The following is a 6,048-nucleotide window of genomic DNA, read 5'->3' on the forward strand; positions in this document are numbered from 1 at the left end:
CACTTCACAGACCTCCTGCTCACCTCTTATGGGCCCATATTATATTTTAACACTACCTGAAAGATTTCCATTAAACAAACCCTTTCAGACAGATTGCTTGATTATTTAGTACTCTAGAAAGAAGCAACTGTTTGAAAAGCAAGCATTTAGACTTATCAAGTTCAACATTTTTACTGAAGCCAGCAAAAGCCACTACATCACATCTTGATCCAGTACACAAGTTAAGCAAATCATACAGTTTGGGCACTAGCAGCAGACAGTTTTCATCCAGAACAAGTTCACAGAATGCATAATTTAATTGTAAAATGCAGAAATATCTGTGAAGAGAACATTTAGATTATTTTTCTACTACAATGGATTTGAAATATAGCAAAGAATAAGGAAACAAAATATGTGAAAAGACACAAAGACATATTGGCCTTTGTAGACAGTTCCTGACCAGTCAAAATAGGATCTCCTTCCTCTATCAGTATGCTTCTTCAAATCACTCTTTTCAGTATTTCACTGGGTGTTTTTTTTTGATACTACATGTTTTTATCTCTAAGTTTGCTTAGTAATAGCTTCAAACAGGGCAATGTTAGTTAATGAGTATTACACAACTATTCACCAGTTTCATACATTTAGGTCCTTTTGCTTGCAGTTTCTTACTACAAAGCAGTGTTCTGCTCAGTTTAAGAAATTATCCATAACACCATGCAGAGAAAGTGTTACAGCAAACTGGAGCAATCTGAATTTATACTGTAACTGTAGACGTTGTTTGGAATAATAGGAAAACTCAATAGGAAAAAGTCATTTTACACTCATTTCTGGTAATTCCAAATTTGAAGAGACGTCTTTGGGCTTTTCTGAAGTAACCTTCCTCAAACTGTAAGTTGTACTATTATAAGACTTTAGTTCTTCCCATTTCCTTTTTAAGGCTAAAATTAAACTTGTCCATTCCTTGGGGCCCAGAGTAACATCTGCCAGATGTCCAGACATCTATGTAGAACACAGTTCTCCTCCAGTACTTATCTACTTATCAACCCTCTTTTCAATCATTCATGTCTTCATGAAAGTAAATTCTCCTTTAAGTCAAAGTTCACAATACTAAGAAATTTGTTATAAACTTCACTCAATTGAAATGATCGTCTTTTTTTCCACTTCAACTTGCAGTTGTTCTACTTTCTTTTTCCAGCATCCAATTATGTACTTATATTCTTCACAGTCTGAGCATACACAACGCATTTTTAATTTTCCTCTTGTAACAATTTTTTTTTAAATTATGGAAAGAAATTCTAAACATGATATTTTAAATTTCTCAACGATGTAAGCCAGTATGAACCCAGTAAAAATGTATAAGGAAATCCAATCATTGTTTAAACATTTTAAAAGCAGTGGTCCATAGACTATGTCTAATGGGGTTGAGAATAGCAATTAAGAACAGCAAGTTTATATACTGAAGAATAAGCTATGAATGCGGTTTCTGTTAGAGCTTGCACCATGAAAATGTTCTGGGTGCCCACAAACCAAAAGCAAATGAAAGCCATTGTCTGAATGAAGAAATTTGTGCCTGATTACAAGAAACATTCTAGTCACCACCATCTCATGAATTAAGATTATCTTTCCAGAGCTCCTTTAAAAGTCACTGTTTGGGGTTTGGTTTGATTATTTTTTTGTAGGTTAGTTTTGGTTTGGTTTTAAAAATAGCTAGTATTTTAACAGCAAAGTGAACTTCAGTCTGTCTAGGCAGAACTACAGCAAGAAACATCATCAACAAGAATATCATTCTCTAAAGGGGTTTCAGTCTTATAGTGAAAAAACCTCCATAGAAATAACACCACTCTCACTCCAACTCAAACGATTGCAATGACATTTGGTTTTCTAGGGTGTCTGTCACCACAGAACGAGGATAAGAGGCCATCCAATAAAGATTCACAGCTTAAATCTCAAACTTGTTCTTGGGTTGCATATGCTACATTCAAGAGCAATGTATCTGTAGGGTACATTGTAGTCCAGGCATTGAGTTGACCTCTCAAGAAGTAAGAGAAGACACAATTCTGAACTATGAAATACAAGCAGATCCCTAAGAAGACTGCCTACAGTCTTCTCATACAGAAGATGGATATGTAGGATCTGATCCAAACAAGCAAAGGTCAGTGGAGACTTTTTCAGTTTCTTCAGTGGCTGCTGATTTAGACCTGTGCAGAGACTGCAAAGTGCATCACAGAACATCACTTCAAGGAGACCAAAAAAAAGTTAACCTCCCTCTTTACTTTGTCAAAATCTAAGATTAAACATACCAGAAGTGGTATGTTCCATGGCCCACTTCTGAAAGATGGAGACCATCACAGGATCTCAGTAATTTGGGTGACATATCAGCAACCAGAACTTAAGAAATGCACAGTTGATAGTGCAATTAATTCTTCCCAAGTATATTAGGTTATAATAAACTAAACCATTTCTTCCATAGCAAAAATAAAATAAGGGCATTGGTTATAACCTTGAAGCAGCTGGATCCCAAGTTGATTGCTAGCCATTGCAATCCTCAAATCTTCCTACTCTTTTTGCACATCTGGGACCATGTTCTGATTGAGATTCACTGGTCACTTATCCTGTCAATTACACCTCTCATATGTAACACATTCCTTCTTAAACTCTTCAGAGTAACTTATGAATGAACATTGCTGATACCCTTCTATGGAGCTGTGCCTTCAAGCTTAGTAGCATTGACCTCTGGCATCCCCCTCATTCATTTCAGCATGTAGTTTGAATTTTTTGAGGAACTGCATCTACTATGCAACTGATGTGCAAATTTAGGTTGGTGGGAAAAGAGTGAGGTTGGTTTGAGTCTACTTGAAATGATTTCAGGTTAAAAGGTAGGTTAAAAAGAAGCACACAAATACCTGTTCAACTGCTATCTCACTTTAAAGATCTTAGGTTTCCATAATGACATTAAAATCCTAATAAGAATGTTGCCTTAAATTTTCAGAAAAAAATATTTTAAGACATCAAAAAGACAGCTGTGAAAACTGTTTTGTTTTTTCCAAGAGAAATTATGTATGTTATGATCCTCTGAGGAACCTACTAAAAGCTTGACAGTATCATTTTGATGCAACCCAGTGAGTGGGGAGAAATGTTCCATCTTAATTTAAAATACAACCAAAAGAAGGAATGCTCTTGAAAATCAGTTGTTAAAAATCCCAAAATTCAAGCATCACTTTCATCACCTAAAAAAAAAAAATGACATTACATGATGTTCTCTGGAAGAACCTGAGCAGCCTCAAGCTGTGTGCACTTACCTCCAAATGCTTTCCAAAATCTATAAATATATGCATATATACACTATTTCTTTGGTCAACTGATCAACCTCCTAAATTCTGTGGTCTTTAACCAAAGAAAAATATCTAGAAAGGTGACCTCCGCATGAAAGCATAAGAGCAAAAAAGCCTGAGGATGTGTTTCTCTGTGTGAAGGAGAATCTGAGCAATTTCCTCCAATCCTCATTTCCTGATAGCATGAAGTCAGAGAGAAGACCCATCACAATGCTGTACATTGAAAAAACTGAAGAAACCTTAGGGGAAAAAATCATGATTAAGCCAGCTACTGCCAGCAAAGCTTCAAAACATGGAGAGACATCCACGACGTTAGGAGCACTTCCCATCTCAGCTTTGTCTACTCTCTCTCTCCTCCATTTTCTGGTGGAGCTAGAGAACATGACATGGCTTACCTGACTCAGATCACAGCTCTCTGCCAAACTAGTCACTTCCTCTTAGACATGCAAGCAGCTTCATGAGACAAACAGACCCCCACAGACACACACACAAAAGCAGCAGCAGAAAGCACTCAAACTTGAAGGTCTTTCTCCTTCCAAACACCAGAAAAACGAATGAAACTTTTCCTTTTTCTCCCCCAAAAGAGGGAGGTGAAGGGGGGAGAAATCCTATCAGATCACAACTACATGAAGCTCCAGGAGGATCTCTCTGTGTGGAGAATAGAAACCACAATGCTAAGAGGAGCGGGGAGGGGGGGGAGAAGAAGGTTACTCCAGAAGACATAAAGAGCCTGTAGACTGTGTGTGTGCATGTGTGCGAGAGCGAGGAGAAGCTTTGTGTTGTGGAGCCTGGACTGGAACCAAAGCAGACAGCTTGCAAATGGAGGACAGGGAGATAAAGAAAGGGAAAGAGGGGGAGAGATGGGGAGAAAGCTGCTCCGGGTGGTTGAGAAAGGGGCAGGGGAGAAAGCGCCTTCTCCCTCGCCTGGTTTAAAGGTAAGGACATCGGGGAACTGAGCAAGAAGAAGTGGGCTCCTTCCCCTTCCTTTCTTCCCTTCTCGCTCTCTTTCTCTCAAAGGAGAGCACGAGCGTGTGTAATGGCTCCTGCTCTCCAGCTGAACGCTGTCCTCCTCCAAGCAACCTCCTGCGGGCACCACCAGCCCCCCAGCCCAGACGCCGCCGGGGACCCCCGCATCCCAACTCCAGGAGATCCGCGGTGGGGGCACCACCGCCGGGGTGAGGGACCAGCCTCACCAGTGGCGAGGAGGAGGGCAGCGAGAGAAGACGAGGAGAAAGAGACGGAGAGAAAGAGGGGGAGAAAGAGAGAGAGAGAGAGAGAAAGAAAAGAAAGAAAAGAAGAAAGAAAGAAAGAAAGAAAGAAAGAAAGCAAGGAAGGAAGAAAGAAAGAAAGAAAGAAAGAAAGGAAGAAAGAGGTCACCCGATTGCCTGGGTCGTGCCAGCACGGAGCTTTTCTCTTCTCCGTGTCTCTCCCGTCTCTGATCCAAGTCCACACGCACAGCACCATCCAGACCTCGCACACACACACATATTCTCTCGGGCACCCCCCACCCCGAAAGCTCGGCTGATATCTCACTTATCTCCCCATATCCCCCCCCCCCTTGCAACAACAAAAAATTAATTAACCGCCTTCCTCCTCCTCCCACCACCACCACCACCACCACCAGCACCTCCTCCTCTTCTCCTCCTCCATGCAAGAGACTTCTCTCTCAAACAAAACACCCCGCTCTCGCTCCCCTCTCTCCTCTTTTTTTTTTTTTCCTTCCTTTCTTTCTTCCTCCTTCCTCCGTTGACCGAATGAATGGATTTAAGAGGAAGGTGGTGGAAAGACAGAAAAGACCAAACAAACAAACAAAAAAATATATACAACACACACGAGAGATGATCTCTCCAATGCCAAACCGGAGATGGGTTTTAATTGCGAGAACTTACAGGAGCGTCCCGGCACTGCTGCTCTTGCTGCTGCCTCCTCTCCTCTTCCTCTCTGCCTAGCTCTTCTTCTTGTTATTGTTGTGGAAGTTGTTTTGTGAGTCTCATGTGCTCCTTGCCAGGTCTCAGCAATGGAGGATCGCCATCTTTCCCTGCTTTTCCCCCCCTCTCTCTCTCTCCCTCTCTCTCTCTCTCTCTCCTTCACTGGTTTGCTGCAGCTGCAGATGACCTGAGATATCCGTCTCTCTCTCTCTCTCTCACTCACCCTCTGTGTCTCTCTCTGAATAATGAGCAACCAGAGGGAGAGAGAGAAAGAAGACAATCTCCTCTCCTACCACACAAAATGCAAGAGCACCAGGGGGTGCAAGAATCCTTTCTAACAACAACAACAACGTGTAGGGGAAGAGGAGGAAAAAGAGAAAGAAAAGAGAAGAAAAGAGAGGAGGAAAAGGCAAGAAGAAAGAGAGGGAGGGAGGTGGAAGAGGAGGGGGGAAAGCAAGCAAACAAGAGAGATCCAGGAGGCAGACAGATGGAGCAGAAGATGGTAGTGATAGAGGAGGAGGTGTTGAAGATGAAGGAGATTAAGAGGAGGAAGGTGGTAACAAAAAGTTAAGGTTTGGGACACTGAATCACTCACAGGCCAGGGAGGAAGAGAAGAAGGGGGAAAGATCTGAAGAGCTTCCCCTTCCAAGCTGTTGCCTTCACAAAGCTTCCTGTGCAGGAGCGCTCAGCAGCTCCTGCGATGCTGGGGGAGCCGCTCGGATGGAGCGCTCTGCTAGGTCATAGCTCTCTTCCAGCCATGGCAAAAACCGGTTTCTGCATGCAGATCTGCCCCTGAGGTGATCCCTCAG

At 42.1% G+C, this 6,048-nt stretch overlaps 1 protein-coding gene across 6 annotated transcripts in view; it reads right to left on the minus strand.

The window, feature by feature from the left end:
- The window catches only part of ZNF462 (zinc finger protein 462), a 90,525-nt gene extending 85,118 nt beyond the window's left edge, over positions 1 to 5,407 (minus strand). For 5 of the 6 annotated variants that reach the window (XM_014958123.1, XM_014958122.1, XM_014958120.1 and 2 more), the window contains exon 1: positions 5,201 to 5,407. The gene's annotated coding sequence lies outside the window, so the exon portion shown is untranslated. Of the gene's footprint in view, positions 1 to 4,688; positions 4,763 to 5,200 lie in introns of those variants that run through there. The other variant, XM_014958119.1, reaches the window with a different exon arrangement.
- Positions 5,408 to 6,048: the final 641 nt, after the last annotated feature.

This window comes from Calidris pugnax, unplaced genomic scaffold (genome assembly GCF_001431845.1).
Source record: "Calidris pugnax isolate Ruff unplaced genomic scaffold, ASM143184v1 scaffold317, whole genome shotgun sequence".
Classification (NCBI taxonomy): Eukaryota; Metazoa; Chordata; class Aves; order Charadriiformes; family Scolopacidae; genus Calidris; species Calidris pugnax.